This window comes from Quercus suber, unplaced genomic scaffold (assembly GCF_002906115.3).
Source record: "Quercus suber isolate HL8 unplaced genomic scaffold, Cork oak 2.0 scaffold_935, whole genome shotgun sequence".
Taxonomy (NCBI): Eukaryota; Viridiplantae; Streptophyta; class Magnoliopsida; order Fagales; family Fagaceae; genus Quercus; species Quercus suber.
Window position 1 is genome coordinate 152,116 of NW_027070358.1, and position 21,620 is coordinate 173,735.

Consider the following 21,620-nt stretch of genomic DNA (forward strand, 5'->3'; position numbering starts at 1 on the left):
AAGGGGACCAAAGTTCAACTACAAACTTAGTTGTAACTTAAGGCTACAACTCTCACTAAACAAATTAACATGGTTGCATATTTTGAAAATCTAATAATTGAATTGCATGTTCATTATTTTTTTAAAACACATGTCAAATTTCATGTCAATCAGATGTTATTTACTATTTGATCCATAAACTTATTTTTTATGTATAATTTTAGACTACAAAAACTCAAAATTTAAACACTTAAGGCGAAAAACCCATTTTCGTCCCTACATTTTTAATTAATGATATAGTTATTGATATTTTATTTTATCGATACTAGTGTGTAATCCTATACATATACACATGTATAATTTAAAACAATTACAATTATATGGTTCAAATTATATCTTTTTGTTAGAAGGGATTGAAATTATACATGGTATTAGCTTACACCTTTCTTAAAATATAAAATTTTAAAATATATAATGGTTTCTCATTATGTTATATTATATTATATTATATATATATATATATTTATATTTATTTAGAACTTAATTAGATTTAGACTCTTCGGTTTTTGCACTCAATAATTCACTTGCCATAAAAATGAAAAAAATTAGATGGACACATGGCGCAAAATTGGTCTCTAATTGAAATCCAATTTAGAATTTAATTGGATTTGGACTTTTCGATTTTTACACTCAATAATTCACTTTGCACAAAAATTTTATAAAAAAAAATTTAAATAGGACACATGGTGCACTACTAGACTCCAATTGAAATTCAATTTAAATTCTAATTTGGTTTTCTCTGAGCTTATTTTTACCAAATAAGTAAATTTACTATATTTTTTCCAAATTATATGCAAAAAATTTCAATTCTCAAGGAGAAAGAAACTGTAAGACATAATCTAGTCTTAGATGTTGACATGGTTTTTTTTTTTTTTTTTTTAAAAAAAAAAAAATTAGCTCCATCAATCTTTAACAGCATAAATTTGTTTACAAAATCATGTTGTAGATATATGACTCTTATATTTCCAAATATGTATCTTGAAACAAAGGCACTGTGATGCAAAAATCACCTATGATGGAAAAATTAGTAACAAATGAAATTCTTTTGGTCCATTGAAGCAGTTTGATAGGGATAAAATCCCCAAATAGACGAATAAAATCCCTAAATAGGCTGTAGGAACCCTTAAGAATGCCTTGGAGTTAAAAACTCTGCTTAAAACAAGGGAACATGAGCTTCTGTCATGTGCTATGCGTATGTGAAGATGAGACTGTATATGCAGCTTTAACTTTGCATACATAGGGTTGACTCTGCGTACGTGGGCTGTAAATCAGAAAAACCCTAACCGACTTACTTAAGTATAAAAGTAGCCATTTGAGTCTAAACCCCTCACCAATGTATTTCCAACCTAGAGAACAATTTTTTGAGTTCCCCCAATGGCTAAAAACTCTCCACTTGATGTCTCAGCTTGGATTAGAAGGCTTGATCCTACCTTCAGGGATTCTATCACTCCTTATGGTCTTTCTTTCATCTTCCCCTACCATCAAATTAGGGTGGATCCTTTTCTTCGTGCTATTGCCAACTATTAGGTTCCTTCTCGGCATATATTCTGCTTCAATGGAACAGAATTATGCCCACTATCGAGAAATTTGTTGCTATCATAGGTGAACCAAAGATTGATGATCTCATCTTCCCTACCATAGGCGGGGATCTTCCTTCTTTGCTGCAAGTCATGTTGGGCATTCCTTCCACCATAGCAAATAGGTGGTGTGTCTTTGGGAAGCTCAACCTTAAGTTGGTTTTTGAGTACTTTTCTAGTTCAACCCTCCCTGTGGGTGAGAGGCCACGCTCATACTTTCTTCGTGCCTTTTCCTTGTGTGCTCTTTCTAGGTATTTCTTTGTTTAAAACCCGTATTGTGTGGACTTTTGGATGTCCATGATAGCTTATGAGCTAAAGAGAGGTAACCCAATGGGTTTGATCTTGGCAGAGACCCTAATGGTTTAGATGCCTTTCATAGGAAGGATGCAAGCCTTTTTGCGGGTAATCCTCTTCTTTTTCAGGTATAATCCCTAACTTTTGCCTAAGTTCTCAACTTAGCACCCTTCGGTTTTCAACCCATCGAGGCACCTTTTATCGTTTCTCAACATTTTTTTATTATTTTTTTTACGCTTTTTTTTTTCCCCCAGATATTGCTACAAGAGAGATATCGGTTGCTTCAACCTCCCACCGTTCCTCTAAGCACCTACCTCCCTAGACACCTTAGGGACCATTGGCTTCATCAGAATGACATGGGCTTTAAGGCATATATGGAGCATATGGGTCGCCTCAAGGAGACTGACATTCAATGGTGTCGACGCCTGGCCTCAATCGGAATAAACCGTCGAGCCTTCGTTCAACCACCTGCCATGGCGACGCTTCCGCATGCGCGGGCCCCGTTGGAGGCCCCTTTCGATAATGGTATGGTTCGCATAGAGCTTTGGGTGCTCTCTCTATCGGGGGAGGAAGGTAGGTCTACCTTTGGAGGTGTGGTAGGAATCTTGGCCAAATTTTAGGTGATTACCAAAGGTAAGTAAAGTCACCACCAATCATTGGATTTTTCTAAGGTGTGATTGGTCACCTATTTCTAGTTGATTTTATTATCAATTCTAGGCTAAGAAAAAAGGTATTTTTCCTAATTTAATGTGGATGGTAAAAAATCTTGATTCTTAAGTTCAGAAGTTTTGTTACGTGTGGGGAAGGTGGTAGGCACCCCACAATGTCTGTCTAAGGACAGTCCTTTTTTTTTTTTTTTTATAAAACCTTAATTTTCGGATATTGGCAGTAGAAAACATGATTTTAACATTGGCTTTTGGGGCTTTGCTTGCATAGGGCTTTCAGGTTTGGCTTTTGAATGGGTGTGATCCCAATCTATGCTTTCCTAAGGCATTCAAGCAAATACCAGATTTCCACGGTGAAAATCCAGCGACATTTCACCTTACTTTGAAGCAGAAATTAGGCATCACTTTGCCTTATGTTAGGACATATATGTTTTAACTTGTTTAAGAACATATGTCACTTAGTTTTGTATATTAGCTAATCCTTTGACAAAATGCACTCTGCTTGTAATTAGGTAGTTCTAGGTGTTTTTAATACTTCAAGAAACAATGTTTCAAGGTCAAGTGTTGAAGTCATCAAGTCTGTCCAAGAGAAAGCAAGTTGAAGTGCAAAATTTTTAAAGCTCGACACCTCTCGACAGCTACCTCGACACCTGCTATCTGTCGAGATTTAAAAAGTCAGATTTCCAATCTAATTTTCTTGGGATCCGTGAATATGTTTTTGGGCCTTCTTTTCTTCTAATCCTAAACATATAAAAGGATTATTTTAAGAGCCGTTTTGGGTGACACAAGTTGCATGATCATTGAGCAATCTCTGTTTAAGCAAATTGTGATCAACAGACGAAGTTCTTGACCTAGTTCATCTTCCATCAAGAAGTTGCTGTGTATTTGCACCATAGAGTTTTGTAACCAAGCATCTTCCTGCTATTCATCAGAAAGGATGATCTGAAGAACTTTGCAGCCAACCATTCTTCCTCAGTTGGTGTTCTAAAGTCGCGTACTTGGATCCGTGCATTGGTTAGTCACGTACTTGGGAGCCGTGCATCAAAGGTGGAGACTGTCACTACAGATCAAGTCCAATTGGGTATTGGGGTAAGGGTTCAACTGTAGGTTGGTAAGGTACTTGGGATTCCTTTACTTGTAACCGCTTGATTTGATAATAGTGGAGTTTCGGGAGTGGTGACCTGAAAATTACCCGGTGGGGTTTTTTGCCATTAGGGTTTTTCCCATTCGTAAACAAATCACCGTGTTATTTATTTTCCGCTGCATATTTAGTTGATTGGTGATTTGTTTGTGCTTCCATAGAATTGCATGATTAATTGATTAATTAATTACTTGGCTAAATTAATTAATTAGGGTTAATCACAAGGGGTCATTCAGATTGTGACCTATCAAGTAGTATCAGAGCGGGCACACTCTGATTAGGATTTAATCTTTGCTGTGTTTGATCCATTGACCCCTGTTTGTCATGGATAGAGGGCAATCTTTAATTATACCTCCTTTATTTAATGGCACTAACTATGCATACTGGAAAGTACGCATGAGAGCTTTCTTGCAGTCTTTAGATGAAAAGGTGTGGCAAGCTGTAGAGATTGGCTGAACTAAGCCAACAGAAGATCCAGCCGATTGTGATGATACTAAGATCAAGGCAGCTAACTTCAACAGTAGAGCGTTAAATGCCCAATTTAGCGAAGTCACAAATGAGGAGTTCAAAAAGATATCCTCAACTAAAACTGCTAAGGAGGCTTGGATCATCCTCCAGACTACCTATGAAGGCACAAAGGCTGTCAAAGATTCAAAGCTTCAGAGACTCACTACAAGCTTTGAAGAAATTAAGATGGAGGAGGATGAGTCATTTGATGAGTTCTATGCCAAGCTCAAGGACATAGTGAACTCAGCCTTCAATCTTGGGGAAACCATCCCAAAACCCAAGAATGTAAGGAAGGTGCTCAGATCTCTACCTAAGAGATTCCATGCCAAGATTACGGCAATAGAAGAATCAAAGGACATTGACAAGATTCCTTTGACTGAGCTGGTAGGAAACTTGCAAACCTATGAGATAGGATTATCTAGGATCGGCAAGTCAAGTAAAGGTAAAAGCATGGCCTTGAAGGCAAAGAACAGTGATACAGATGAGTCTTCCGATGATGAAGATTCTAAGATGAAGTCCTACATCACTCGGCAGTTCAAGAAGTTTATGAAGAATGCCAATGGAAGGAGCTTCGACAAGGACCGGAGGCAGTTCAGTTCTTCACAGTCTAAAAGCCAAGACAAAGGGAAGAAGGATGCTAAGGATGGAAGTCAGTACACTGTTCCTGCAGGACCAAAGTGCTTTGGATGTCATGGGTTCGGACACATGAAACATGAGTGTCCTACATATCTCAAGAGCATTGGGAAAAGCAAGGCACTTGCTGCAACTCTAAGTGACACTGAGCCTGAAGATGATTCCGACAATGAGGATGACGGAATCTTAAATGCCTTCACTGCCACAGTCAATCCTACTGAAGGGATTGTTGAAGAAGTGGATGAAGAAGAAGAACTGGTGGAGTCAAAATTTGAGAAAATGGATGATCAAGATGATATCCATTCAGCCTATGAGAAGCTTTACAAGCTCTCTGAAAAGCATGAGAAATTATACAGGCTGGCCACCAAGAAGCTCAGTGATGTGGAACTTGATCGTGAAGAGTTGTCCACAAAGTTTGATGAGGCGAATCAAACTATTGGAGCACTGAGATTTGAAAACACCTTTTTGGCTGAGAAGACCAAGAAGCTTGAAGCAGAGCTGTTTCAAGTCAGAGCTCAATTAGAGAGGACTTCAAGTGCAAAGCTTGATGAGATGCTTAGCAATCAGAAATCTGCTTCGGATCGAACTGGTTTGGGGTATGGTATTTCTTTCTCTAATACTGCTTCTACTAGCAATACTGTTTTTGTTCCTCCTGCTAATAATACTGAAATTGAGAATATTGATGTCAAAACTGAATTAGCTAGTGAGAACTTAGACAAGGGTAAATCTATCTTAGGAGCACCCCCTAAGCAAGATAAGAAAGATGCTAAAAACCCTAGGGCTAAGAAGGCTAACTCTCAAAAGCCTAAACAAAAGAAGCAGCATCTCTGTCATCATTGTGGAGCTGCCGGTCATACTAGACCAAATTGCTATAAGTGGTTAGCCACTCAACAGAGCAATGGCATGATAGCATCTGGAAGCCACAATCAGCTTCAATCCTCTCTTGCTCCTCTTGGAGATCTTCTGAAAGCCCTCATGTTCCTTTCAAACTTGAACGGGTTAAATTCTTCCCCCTCATCGCCGGTTCAAGGATTTAATCAAAGGAAAGGCTCTTCCAAGGTGTGGAAGAAAAAGGACTTCAAGTGATTTCATCACCTTCTTCTTTCTTTTTGTTTTTCTGTGTCTTGCATTCCTTGTGTGTTTTGTTTTTCTGCTGAGTCAGTCTAGTTTTTGCATTATTTTGTTTAACATGTTTTGTGTATTTACTTTCAGTTTGTTTATGTTTTTAAAAAAAAAAAAAAAAATTGAAAAATCAGAAAAATACAAAAACAGTGTGTGTTTTGTGTACTTTGGTACTTGTGTACCTTGGATGGCCAATGAAACAAAGTTTTCTAAACTTTGTATCTCTTGTAGCTTAGATGAGCATCTCTATGCACAACTAAGCAAGTGAGCTTTGTGGCTCTTGTTTGTGATGAGTAAGATTAGGTTATCTCTTAAAACTTAACACTCATATCACTCTTTTTGACGGGTAGGACTAGAAAATCCTAAGAGAAAGGCATAAATAACCATCTCACCACTGTTGCCCGCCAATCATAATATGACACCTGTATGCTTCGGCATAGCAAAAGTGCAGTGTCAAAGACATTTGTATGCTTCGGCATAGCAAAAGTGCGATGTCAAATGCTTAACATCTTGGGTATTTCTTTTCTCTCTTTTATATACCCATGTATGATATGCTAAAATAAAAGAAAACATGCAAAGAAAATAAAAAGCAAAAAGATTAAAAATGCTTTAAATATGGTTGCAAGCGTGTATTCTAGGAGATGTGGGAGTTATAGGATGTACCTCGAAGGTGATAGTCCCCATCAAACAGTTATGATTGTGTGTGAGTTAAAAGTTATTTTCTCATATCTCAGATCGTCATAACATTTATACACATATGCAATCTTGCGATGTTTTTCACACACAACACGCAATATTCTTTGCTACTTTTGATACATGTGCAGGTACAATGTGATTTGGCCATCACAAAGGTTTTACATGTGCTAATGTATGCTCACTAAACTGTCATAACTTGTTTTTGAAATATAAAATTGGTTAGACTTGTTTAGTGTGTGTGTGTGTTTTGCATGATCCTTGTGCTTATTTTCTTGTTGAGAGATGTTTTTGAGAGGTTTATATGTTGAGTGGATCTTTGGTTGAGATGTGTGTTGGATTGCATTCATGTCTGTGTTTTTCCTTTCTCGAAAAACTGGTTTTTACTGCTGGCTCGACACCTCCCTCGACACCTCCTCGATACCTGTCATCTGTCGAGCTTCTCAAGTTGTTTCTTATCGCAATCTCGACACCTCTTCGACACCTGATGGATCGATCGAGAAAGTCTCTGTCCCCTCGATAGATTCTCGACACCTGATGGATCGATCGAGATTCACTTATGCTGTTTGAGTCTTCTTTCTCGACACCTGTCTCGATACCTTGTGGATCGATCGAGATTTCTTCTGTCCTCTCGACAGCTTCTCGATACCTTGTCGATCGATCGAGCTTCTTGATTCTGCATTTGGCCTTGATCCTCGATACCTCTCGATACCTGCATCTGTCGAAGGCATTTTCCTCGATACCTTCCTCGACAGCTTCCTCGATACCTCTCGACACCTCAGCTGTCGAGAATTACTGAGGTGCCTATTTAAGAGCAGATCGCGATTTTTCACTCATTTCTCTCGATCTCACTCGATCTGTCCGTGGCTTTTCATCTTCCAGACTTGATTTTCTCACTCAATCTTCAACCCCACTTGGATCTTGCTCATTCCTTGCTTCAATCTCTTGGTAAGATCACTTTTCCCTTCCTTTTTCATGCATTTCATGTTTGAAAACCTAGTTTTTGGGATTTTTCATAAAAATTTGGGGTTTTTCAAAATTGTTGAGTTTTTCTTCAAATTTTGGGTTGGGTTTGCACTTAGATGATTTCAAAATGTCATACATTGCATTTCATTTGCATTATAATGATATTTACATGCATTTAGATGTGTGCTTTATGTTTGTGTGCTGCTAGGATTGGATTGGGCTGAGCCCATGATTTTTTTTCCTTTGCATGTCACATGCTCATGCATTCCCATGCATACGTACTTGTTGTTCAACATATTTGATATATTTGAACTGTGTTGGGACTTTTCTGATTGTCTCCCTCTCTATCTTTTTCTCATTCTTTTACGTTAGTCGTGTCTATGGCACCCAAACGTAAATCTACTCCTGCTCGGAACCCTCTGCGTTCTGGAGCTTCTACTTCTTCAGATACTACTCCCTTTAACATTCGGTTCCGTGATGGAGATGCTCATAAGGCATTTTCGGAGAACTTTTCTAAACGAGGTGTTCATTCGGAACGCCAAGTTATTCTGGCGGACTTCGCCGATACTGACCTTCCCTCTGTCATTAACAGTAGGGGATGGGGGTCACTGTGTGACATCCCGGTCACTTGCCCTCTCGTGCTGATACAGGAGTTCTACTCCAACATGCACGGGATTGATCTTTCAGTACCTCATTTTGTTACTCGCGTTCGAGGTATGCGCATTCCTGTCACACCGCAACTTGTTGCGGATGTGCTTAGAGTACCTAGGATAGAGTTTCCAGATTACCCCTCTTGTGAGCGTCTGAGGACTGTGTCCAAAGATGAGCTCATCTCTGCTTTTTGTGAGCGCCCTGCTGATTGGGGTGAGCATCAGTTCACATCATGTAGGCCTTTTGCTAAAGGTCCTAGATTCATTAACATGGTGATGACTTTTGTTCTCCATCCTCTTTCTCACTATAACTCTATCACAGAGCCTCGTGCTCGATTTTTGCTTTCTTTGCTTGAGCATCTTACCATAGACTTCCCTTCTCACTTCATCCGATCTATCATAGAGGTCTATCTTGATTCGGCGTCCCGTGATAAGCTCATCTTTCCTTCTGCTATCACGCGGATTCTACGCCATTTTTCTGTTCCCTTTCCTGTGTCCGACCACTTCACACACATATCTGCCATAGATGCCGCTACCGTAAAACGTAGTGAGGCGCAGTTCAGGTCGAGACAGCCAGGTGCCACTCCTCCCTCCCGTTCAGCGCCATCCAGATTCGCTCCATCTACATCTGCTCCTTCTTCCTCTTCGAGCGATGTCTCCCTTGGTGATATTATGGCACAGCTGCAGCGCATGGACACTCGTCTTGATACACTCTCTGCTGAGTTGTATCAGGTGAATGTTCATGTAGGTCGTATTGCACGACGGCAGGCGATCATGGGTGGATTTGCTCCAGAGGCTACTCCTTCACCATCTACTCCAGCAGCATCAGATTCTGAGGATGATGAGGATGATGATGATGATGATGATGGGGATGCTAGCTCTGCTGATGAGATGTCTACATGACACTCTACCCTTTGTCACTCGTGACAAAAAGGGGGAGTAGTTTTGGGCTATGAGAGTAGTCATCTTAGGGGGAGAGTTAGTATAGGACATTTTTGATAGGGGGAGTGTTGTCATATTTTTGAGGGATGTAGTGAGGCTATATGTATTTTTTTCTTATCTCTTAGATACATTGGTCTTGTATATGAGGTCCTTTGACCATTTTTACATACATTGTACTTATCTTATATCTTATATATGTTGATGTATGTTTCTTTCACCTCTCTCTTCATGTGTTGTTTCTTTTCTATCTTAATACACATGTTCTTTATACTTGTATGCAATCTATTTATTTCTGTTTCACACAAGATGCCTTGATGAGTTTTGTTTAAAGTGTTTCAGAAATACAGGTTGTCAAAGTCTACTTATCATAAGCTCTCTTCTTGCAAAGTTTTTCAAGAGTTTGTGTTAGGATAGATTTTATTGTATTCAACAAGTGAATATGAGTTGAGTGATTTATGACTTCTCTCATATGCTCATTTGTTTGTTGTGGTTTTGTCACGGATTGCCAAAGGGGGAGATTGTTAGGACATATATGTTTTAACTTGTTTAAGAACATATGTCACTTAGTTATGTAAATTGGCTAATCCTTTGACAAAACGCACTCTGCTTGTAATTGGGTAGTTCTAGGTGTTTTTAATACTTCAAGAAACAATGTTTCAAGGTCAAGTGTTGAAGTCATCAAGTCTGTCCAAGAGAAAGCAAGTTGAAGTGCAAAATTTATAAAGCTCGACCCCGCTCGACAGCTACCTCGACACCTGCTATCTGTCGAGATTTAAAAAGTCAGATTTCCAATCTGATTTTCTTGGGATCCGTGAATATGTTTTTGGGCCTTCTTTTCTTCTAACCCTAAACATATAAAAGGATTATTTTAAGAGCCGTTTTGTGTGACACAAGTTGCATTATCATTGAGCAATCTCTGTTTAAGCAAATTGTGATCAACAGACAAAGTTCTTGACCTAGTTCATCTTCCATCAAGAAGTTGCTGTGTATTTGCACCATAGGGTTTTGTAACCAAGCATCTTCCTGCTATTCATCAAAAAGGATGAACTGAAGAACTTTGCAGCCAACCATTCTTCCTCAGTTGGTGTTCTGAAGTCGCGTACTTGGATCCGCGCATTGGTTAGTCACGTACTTGGGAGCCGTGCATCAAAGGTGGAGACTGTCACTACAGGTCAAGTCCAATTGGGTATTGGGGTAAGGGTTCAACTGTAGGTTGGTAAGGTACTTGGGATTCCTTTACTTGTAACCGCTTGATTTGATAATAGTGGAGTTTCGGGAGTGGTGACCTGAAAATCACCCAGTGGGGTTTTTTGCCATTAGGGTTTTCCCCATTCGTAAACAAATCACCGTGTTATTTATTTTCCGCTGCATATTTAGTTGATTGGTGATTTGTTTGTGCTTCCATAAAATTGCATGATTAATTGATTAATTAATTACTTGGCTAAATTAATTAATTAGGGTTAATCACAAGGGGTCATTCAGATTGTGACCTATCACCTTAGATGACATGGATTGTGACAATCACACTGGGAGGGGCAAGCAGGTATATATATACATACATTATGCAAATCCTAGCAGATATAGCAGGAAAGTAAATGCCTACATCCCTAGAGCATGGCCCAAAATATAGGTGTAGGAAAGTAAACAATGATTGCCATACTCTAAAGATGAGAACGAATGGTACATGGCATGATATACCTAATAAAACCCATCTAAGAGAGAAATAAGGGAGGAAGGAAGGGGGTTTAAAAGAGTACATAACCAAATGGGAGAGGTTGGACCCCTAAATCTACTGAACATAGCCGCTTGGCTCATATCTACATGCTTACATCCACACCCTTTTTACTTATGCCTGGGAGACCATACCCTTGCTCCATGCGTCCTCGCTCCATGTGTGTACATGTAAAGGCAAAGACAAGAAACCAGTAGACAAGCAATGGAAAGAAAGAGATGCATAGACAATGCGCTATGGGTATAAAGCAAACAAACATACAAGCGAAGCAAGCATAGCATGTGGTAGGAGACATGACAAGCAACAAGATAAGTAAGTGAATTAGAAGGCAAACAAATAAGGAAACAAGCAAACAAGAAAGAAGGCAAGTAAAAGATGGTGTCTATGGGGGGACAAATGTAGGTTTGGATCGAATGTCTGTGACTTCATTGTGTTGAAGTATGGACGACACACTAGTAAGCAAGACTCATGCATTAACAAGTAAGTAAGAATGTAAAGATGCATAGAAAACCAATGGGTGGCACAAACAAGCATGGTAAGCATAGTATTGCATGGAGTGGAAAAGGGAAGGGTATGCATAGAGCCACCTGGCATTCGGAGATGCCTTCTAAATGGTTACATCCAAACAAGGCCTTATGGGCGTTGAATGTAACCATAGAAGGTCAAGTTCGTGGAGGGCACCAATCATGGCAAGGCCTAGAACTACGAAGTCTAACACAAGCACAAAGCATAGAAGCAAGCAAGCATAGACATGCAAATAGGAATGATCTAAACCCTTTGATGTGGGCCTTGGTGTATGGATGATGACAAAGACCATAGGGTCTAGATCAGGTCCTAACCATTAGGCTAAAACACAAAAAAATGCGAAAAAAGGAACAAGAGGGCTACAAAAACACATGGCATGATAAACAAGGTCTAGGCCTAAGCACATAAACATGGCATAGAGCATCTAAGCACATAGATCTAACATAGGAGATGCCACAAGGCATGTAGCAAGGAAGATCCAAACACCAAAGCACATGGAGGCATAAATCTAAACATATAAGCATGTGGATATGACCATAAAGACATGGAAGAACACAAATCCGAGCATAGATATAGGCATAAAAGCATAGGACATGCATACAAACATATAGATCTAGGCAAGGCATACCATAAACATGATATCAAGCACGTGGGCATGTAGACCCAAACATCAACACATAAGAAAGAAGGATCTAAATATGGCATAAAGCATAAAGCATGAAGAAAAGGCAACTAGCACATGAATAATCATGGAAGCATAGGGAAATAAAACAAAAACCTGCTAGAAGCAAAATAAAGCAAAGAGCATGCTAGATAAAGCAATAAATCATGTTGTTAAGGCAAGAGAAAGCTAGATGAAGCTTTAAAGAAAAAGGGGTATGGATGGTAGCTAAAAAGCTACATACATACCCCTTAAACCTCAAATCCAAGGTGATAAGCCAAAAACGTATTGACACCTTGTGATGAATTAATTGATTAATTAGCCAAATTTATTAATTAATAAAATTAGCATGCAAACACAAACAAATCCCCAATTAAACTAAGTGTAGCGAAAAATAAATTGACACAGTGATTTGTTTACGAATGGGGAAAACCAACACGACAAAAACCCTACCAGGTGATTTTAAGGTCACCACTCTTGAAATTTTACTATTATCACAACAAGTGGTTACAAGTAAAGGAATCACAGTACCTTATACCAACCTTCAGTTGAACCCTTATCCTAATACCTAATTGGACTTGTTCTGTAGTGATAATTTCTCCTTTTGATGCACGACTCTCAGTACGTGACTAACCAATTGCATGGATCCTAGTACGTGACTTCAATCACCAACTAGAGAAGGTTGTTGACTGCAAAATTCTTCAGTTCATCCAAACGATGAAGATCTAGAAGATGCTTGGTCACAAAACCCTACAGTGCACAAACACAGCAACTTCTTCACAAGAATGATGAACTATGGCAAAACTCTGTCTTCGGTCACAATTTGCTTGAACAAACTTTACTCAACATTACTCAACACTTGTGCAACTTGTATCCTCTTTAACGGCCCTTAAAATAATCATTTTATATGTCTAGGGTTGTGAGAAAAGAAAGCCTAAACACATAACCACAGATTAGAGTTAAAACAAAACTGAAAATCTGTTTTTCTTAATCCTTGATAGATGCCTAGCTGTCAAGCTGCTGTCGAGCCACGGGGCTGATCAACTCTTTAAACCTCGACAGATGGCTAGCTGTCGAGCTTTAGTGATAGGCACTTTCTTGGCTTGAAACTTGGACAAACTTGCATGACTTCAACACTTGATCTTGAAACAAAGTTTCTTGATGTATTAAATACATCATAGATCTACTCAAATACAAGTAAAGTGCATTTTGTCAAAGGATTAGCTAATTACATAAAATAGTGACATATGTTCCTAACAAGTGAATCACATATGCCCTAACACAAAGTATGGAAGCAAGAAGAGGAAGATGGAGGGTATGAACACTACCTTGTATTTTTGGTGAAGAAGGAAGAATTAAGAGGTTTGAATATGTTTTTTGTATGTTTTTATGTGTAAAAATGTGTTTGAGAGAGGAAAAATGTGCAGAAAACGTCTAGGTAGAGAACAAAACTGAGAAAAGTCTTTTTTTTTTTTTTTGTTTGTTTGTCTGGAGGTGCCTGGGGCCTTTTATAGCCTCGGCATACTTTACGAGGCGGCAGCCCTTCAAGGGCCACCACCTTCAATTGGTCTTGGATGGGGTTGATCTTGACACCCTTGGAAATATCTTAACTTCTAGTTTCTAAAAAGGTATGGAACTAAAAAATCCAACGATCGGATCAAAAGTTATGGCTCCCAAAAGTTAGTGGTGCATCGATCGGTGCGTTAACCCGATTTTCATGATATCTTGGACGTTTTAACTTCGATTTCAACCCATGAGCATTCGTTGGAATGAGAATTTGATAATCTTCACAATGGCATTGGGTTCAACCCGTTCTGATAGTCGAATCAAAATTAGGGTTTTAGGGCCTACCAAGAGTCAACTAAGGGTCAAAGTTGCCAAAAATCTCCAAGAAACTTAGGTTTGATGTAAAACTATGAAAAGTGATATTTTGAGGGGATTTTAACCTTGATTTACTTTTAGCCAACTTAGGGTTGACTAGGGGTGTTTTGGTCATTTTGGCTGAAAGAGACACTTTGAGTGCTCCAGTGTCTGAATGGGTTACGCCACGTCAATCTAGATGTTTTTGCGGCCCTATGGAGAGAAAATGATATTTTTTGAATTTTCGAGGTCTAGCTCGCAAATCAAGGGCAGACAAAATATAGTATCAACAAGTGAGTCGTGGAATGGTGGCATAGCTTAAGCATGGTCCATAGTTGTTGCAAGGACCACTGTGTGACCTTAGTTGGGCTTCGATGCTGTTCTTACTACTCCATGTGTTGTATTCCAAGGCAATTTGGAGAGCGTCAAGGAGCTCCTGATGATAAGGGGGCCTACCACACCACAGTGTTCACTAGTAGGATCTTAGTCAGGATCAGTGAGGCTTGGCCACGTCGTAGGGTGACGAAAGACATCGTTCCTCCCAAATACATCTACCCCACTACAAGGTACAAGTAATGGTTGGAGGATAACATGAAGTGGATTCTGAAGGATGAGAAGGCTTACATCTTGAAAGAAAGTAAGGAGGACCAAGTGACCACCTTGATATGCCCTATGTCTTACTTTTCAGAACTTTTATGATTCTCATGTTTTTGTTTTTGAATTTAATAAAGGATTGGAATGTTCCAAATCCCTTATAAAAACAATCTTATTATCCTTTAATTTGAGCAATGAGAGAATTTCCTTTTATTATCTTTGCTTATTGTCATTATTGTTCTTTTTTTTCTTTTTTTCCCTTTCCTATGTAAGTTTTTTCCTATGACGTCCCTTTGGGAATTTTTGCCATGCTCATGGTCTTTTCCCCTAATTTTTACCTAGACCACCTTTGCGGGTTTTCAATCTAGTATGGTTCTTTTGCATTAATTTTTGCCTAGATTGTTTTTTCAGGTTTTCAACCTAGCAGGCTTTTTCCTTCTTTTTCTTCTTTAGATGTTGTATTTCCAGAGTCTATCTATGTTGATTGGGCGAAGCATCTCTTCCCCATCCAAATCTGTGATTCTTGTCGCACCTCCAGACATGATCTTCTTAGTAATAAAAGGCCTAGACCACCTTGACTTCATCTTTCCTCTTGGATCGAAAGTCTCATCTCTAAGCACCTTTAGGGCCAAGTTCTCTTCTTTAAGGTTTCTTGGCTTCACTTTCTTGTTGAATGCTCTAGCAATCTTTTTTTGGTACCCTTGTGCATGATATTGTGCCCTAGCCCTCTTCTCATCTATCAAAGCCAATTGTTCATATCTCACCTTAGCCTAATATTCACAAAGATTGTTTCTACACCTTAATAGGAAGCACCGCCTCACTACCATAAACCAAAGAGTAAGGTGTTACTCCAGTTGATGCACGAATAGAAGTTCTATAATCCCATAATGCAAATGGAAGATTCTTGGCCCAGTCTTTGTATGTCACTACCATCTTGGTTATGATATTTTTCACATTCTTATTAGCTACTTCTATGACCCTATCAGCTTGTGGTCAATATGGCAAAGACTTGTGATGCTCGATGTTGTACAATTCCATGACCCTTCGAACTTTACCCTTAAAGTGGGAACCATTATCAGAAATGATCTCTTAGGGCACCCCAAACCAACATATGATGTTGTTTTTTAAGAACCAAGCCATGTGCTTAGCCTTCAATACGGAATGGGAGGCTGCCTTTACTCATTTGGTGAAATAGTCAATTGCTACCAAAATGTATTCATGCCCATTTGAAACCTTAGTAGTTATCCTTCCAATCACATCTATGCCCCAAACCGAGAATGGTCATGGAGAAGTCATGCTATACAACTCACTAGGCGGTACATGGTTCAAGTTGGCGTGTGCCTAACAATCATGGCAACTCTTCACATATTCCATACAATGAGTTTCCATTGTATTCTATAAGTACCATATCCTTAGGATTTTCTTGGTTAACATTCTTCCATTAATATGAGGGCCACAAACACCTTGATGAACTTCTTCCATTACTCTCTCGGCTTCTCCATTCTTCAAGCAACGAAGGTGTATGCCATCATAGGATCTTCTATAGAGCTGTGCTCCACATAGGATGTATTGAGTTGCTATCATCCTAATGGAACAACGTTTTCTCTCGTCGGCACCATTTGGATATGCCCTTAGTTCCAAGAATTTCATGATGTCATAGTAACATGGAACTTCCTTTTCCTCTATGGTCATTACTAAAGCATCAGTCTTCCCTTTGTGCACTTCCTCGTAACTTTGCTCAATCTCCAAGGGTCGTGTCCATATTCCCTTAGGTATTTCAACCATGGAGGCTAAGGTAGCTAAGGCATCTGCAAATTGATTTTGAGCTCTAGGAATGATTATGTATTCAATTTTGTCAAAGGTCTTGGTCAAGCCTCCAAGTATTGTTGAGGGCCACAATTTTTGCGCTTAGACTATAACTAAAGTTGAATCTCCAAATACTTCGCTTCCTTTACCCCCAATTCTTGGAGAGCTTCCATTCTTGCAATACAAGCCTCATATTCAACGATGTTATTAGTTGCTTCAAAGTTCAATTTGATTGACAAAGGCATGTGAGATCCCTTAGGAGTGATCAAGAGTATCCCTATCCCATTCCTATATTGGTTTTCGACTTGGTCAAAGTACATATTCCATGTCCTTAACTCAACATCCAAAATGTCTTTATCTAGAAAGTCTTCTTTACCATCTTCCCCCTCTATAGGATTCTCGGCACAGAAATCTGACATATAAATTCCTTTGATAGTTTTCCTAGCCACATACTTCAAATCGAATTCTACCAACAAGATCAACCATCTTGACAATCTTCTACTAAAAGCAGATTTCTCAAAGAGATACTTCAATGGGTCCATTCTTGTTACCACCCATATTTGGAAAGGTAAGACAATGTGTCTCAATTTCTGTACGGCCCAAACAAGTGCAAAGCATGACTTTTTTATGGAAGTATACCTAGTTTCATAATCATGGAATATCTTGCTCAAGTAATATATGGCCCTCTCATTCTTGTCATCGTTTTCTTGTGAAAGCATACTTTTAACTGCATCCCCTATGATAGAGAGATATAAGAGTAAGGGTTTTCCATGTTATGGAGGCATTAGGATAGGTGGGTGGAGGAGATATTCCTTGATAAGTTCGAAGGCTTTTTGGCACTCATTATTCCATGCATTCTGTTCATTCTTCCTTAGGAGTTTGAAGAGGGGCTCTCAAGTAGAGGTGAGCTTGGCAATGAATCGATTAATGTATTGTAACTGACCTAAGAAACCCCTTATTTCTTTCTCACTCTTGGGTGGAGGCATCTCTAATATAACTTTAATCTTGGATGGGTCAACTTCTATCCCCCTATCACTCACTAGGAAGCCTAGAAATTTTCCGGTTGTTACTTCGAAGGTACATTTTTGTGGGTTCAATCAGAGCTTGTACTCTTTAATCCTCTCGAAGAACTTTCTCAATTTTATGGTGTGGCTTCCTCTATCCTTGGATTTCACTATCAAATCATCGACATATACCTCTACCTCATTATACATCATATCATGTAGCAAGTTCGTAGCCATCTTCTGGTATGTTGCCCCAGCATTCTTGAGACTAAATGACATTATCGTGTAACAATAGATTCCGCATTTGGTAGTGAAGGGTGGTTTTGGTCATGTCATTGGGAGCCATCTTGATTTGGTTGTATCCTGAAAAACCATCCATGAAAGACATCAAAGCACTTCCCGCCATGTTATCCACTAAGACATCAATGTGAGGGAGAGGAAAGTCATCCTTAGGGCATGCCTTGTTCAAGTCCTTGAAATCCATACACATCCTCACCTTCCCATCTTTCTTAGGTATGGTCACGACATTGGCTATCCATTCGGCTTGGTGCACAAGTTTGATGAACCCTACCTTTGATTGCTTAGTGACTTCCTCCTTGATTTTTAAAAGCCATTTGGTCCTCATTCTTCTTAACTTTTGCTTGACAGGCACCATGTGACCATGAGTATCAATGTGATGTTGAACTATCTTGAGGTCAATTCCAGACATATCTTCATAGGACCATGCAAACACCTCCTGAAATTCCATGAGAAGTTCTTGAAGATCTTTTCTTTCTTTTTCATTTAGAGTTGAGCCAATTTAATTAAGCATGGATTCTCATCATTGCCCAAATTAATGGTTTCAAGAGTTGGTTCCATAAGTTCAATTTTCTTTTCCAATTCTTTATTAATTTCAATTTCAAATTCATTTGAATCATTTAAGTGCAGAATTTCAATGTTATGGGACACATCAAAGTAAGCCAAATTAGAACTTGCATTACAAAACTCTTTCTGTAAATTTGATAAGGATGTGATGTAAAAGGCTACTTACTTTTACCCGTCCACTAATTTTGTGCCACATCAGATTTGTGTAAATAAAATATTAGAACCAAGCTCACACAATCACACCCTCTAATACCTAATGGAATTAACAAAATTAAACACAGAAAACTAAAAATTCAATAAATACCGTTGGAGGCTCCATCAAAACTGCCGGAGTCTAAAAAATCTGTTGGAGCCACTGGGCTTGGCCTAGGCTGAATTTTCAAGCTTTGTTATTTTCTTTATTTTTTATGTTTCCCTTTAAATGGTCAAAATTTTGCGCATGAGATTTGTTCGTTCTATGGGGTGTCTTACAATCAAGTAATACCAACAGTCTAATTATGATTGGTAGTAAGTGCTTGGTACTAGGAATCTTGAATTTGAACTCTGGCAAAAGAGAAGGGTGGGTAAGATTTTGCCAGGCACTTTGATTATTTAGATCTACTTGCTGAATTTTTAATCTTTTAACGATGATGGCCAATATGGTGTCTCATTTATACTATTCTATAGGGTTTTTGAAGCAAGGTATTTCTCAAATAATTTCCAATGTGGTGGGAGACAGAGAAGCTAAGGAATGAAATGAGATTTTAGGGACTCTTTTTCACATTTGGTCTGAAAATGTGAAATAGAGGTTATTTTTTTTGAGATATATATTATTAGGTATATTAGGATGTATTGATTTTATAATGAGTTTTAAGTAAAAGACTGATGTAGCATGTTCTTATTGGCTGGTGTAAACCAAAGGGATTACACCCCGTCCTTATTGAATTTATTCTCTAAATGTTATAGGGATAAAGTTTAGCTACAAAATTGGTTGTAGTTTTAGGCTACAACCTTACTTAATATCTTTTTATTGGAGGTGAATTTTGACAAATTCACCATTGGATTGCATCTTCTTCTTATATCCTCTATGTTTGAAAATTTCTAGAAAATTAAAGATCAATAGTTATGCCATCAATAAATTGTTTAAATTGCAAGTTTTTATAGTTTAAAATTATGTATAAAATATAAGCTATAGATGATATAGTAAATGATATTCAGTTAACACAAAATTTGCCATGTGTATTAAGAGCATAAAGAACATACAATTCAACGGTTAGATTTTTAAAATATGTAGTAATATTTTGTCCATATTATAGTATTTTTTTTAGGAGATCGAAATATTATAGTAGAGAGAGAGAGAGGTGTTATAAACTATTTACCATATAAAAATTGGAGCTAGTTCTTGTACGAAATGTATAAACAACATTTAGTGCCTTTTTGTAGTTTATTTATTTATTTTTATTTTTAAAGAAATAATTACAACGTGCTACTAATTCTGCCGCTCAAACTCTTTCCTCCTTAAACCCCTAAGCACTTTATGCATAGGGAGGTACCAATTTAGCTACAAGGCCTTTGGCTCCTTTTTGTAGTTTTGATTTTTGAACCATTGAAGAAAACATTCTACGGTCTCAATAAGAGAATCATGATATTTTCTTGCACATTCATTAAATTTACCTATAATCACATGCATTTCTTGGTCTTCTAGTTGCACATTGACCTCAGTCAAGCAATTTATCAAACCGCTTATAATGCATTGACCTCAGTCAAGCAATTTACCTATAATCACATCCATTATTTTTTTGGGAAGACAAGTATATAGTGATAATGATTTATGAGAATTATCAAGTTTTGAGGTATGAGAAAGAGGGATTGGAAGTGAAGGTGGATCAAAAGAGGTAGAAGAAAGGTCACTAGCTCGCACATTAGCAAGAATAAGGATAATGGCCACAATAAGTTTCCTCATAAGTTTCCTATCCATTGATTTCTTCTCACTTTTGGCTTTTGAGTGGAGTTGTGGTGTGTCTTTATATTAAAACCCATTTTCCTTTCCCTTGTGTGTGTGTTTGTTTCTCCAAAAAAATAAAAGAAAAAAGAAATGAATAATTGTTCCACATTGCTTAAGAGAGTGTATTGTGTGTAGTATAACTTACCTCACCCTCCCTTAATAGTTACCATGACTTTTAAAAGGAATTGTGATCTGCCTTTGTATTAGAACCTCTTTCTCTCTCTCCCTTATGTGTGTATGTTTGTTTCTCCAAAAGAAAAAAAAGAAAAAAAAAGAAGATAGTTTAGGTGGTAATCGTATTAAGGTGAAAGATTAGGGTGCAAAAATTTAATTTGCCCTATATTATAACTTAAATTACTATATTTCTTAAAAGTTGTCACTTGGTTAAAGAAGTAATTTTTTTTTTTTTAAAGAAACAAACACAAACACAAACACGAAGTAGAGGAAAAGAAGTAATTAATGGACAATTTTTAGTAAATATATCTAAATTTGTACAGGTTATCAACATGCATTTATCAAAAGTAATCACAATATTTTATTATCATAATAAAAATTAACCCCTCAAAAAAGAAAAGAAAAAAGAAAGGCTTTAAAGTTTTGTCATGTACTGTAACATCAAGTTTTTTTTTTTATTTAATTTTTATACGAATAAAAGACTTTATTGAAGAAAAGAAAAGCTACGCAAAAAGGGCCAGCTTCCATCAAAATGATGTTCTGCTTCTTACTGAGTGCTGCAATAATTATGTTGAGAATTTTTTTTTTTTTTTTCCAAAAGTCAAAAGATAATTAAAAAATTCTCATAACCACATGTGCCTTAACCATATTTTGTTATAATTTGGGAAAATACAAAAAAAAAATTCTCATAATTTACACCCTATTCTTATAAAACAAAGTACTCTTATATTTGTTAGAAATATAACAGTAAATAAACAAGTTTAATACAACAAATACCATCTTAAATAAATGGAAGAACGAAAATGAATATATATATAAATTTAGGAACAATCTCACAGTGCTATAGAATAATACAAAAAATATTGTCCTTAAATGTTGATTCGTGTCACCAGAAGTAAAATTTGGTGTTATTAGTTCTCTTAGTCAAACAATTCCCTAGGATTAAACTATAGTGCCAACCTTTGTGATGGACGTACTTTCATTCATGAAGGTTCAAGAACAACCTTTCAATGTGTTACTTTAAAACAAATATAAATTGTAGAAAAATATGTGAAAGAGAAAGAGAATATAAATTGTGTATTTGGAAATATAGAGTAAATTAAATCTTATTGGAAGTGTGTTGTGATGGGAATTATATAAGTTACCGATGCTAATAATATAGAATATAGATATTACTAATAATTCAT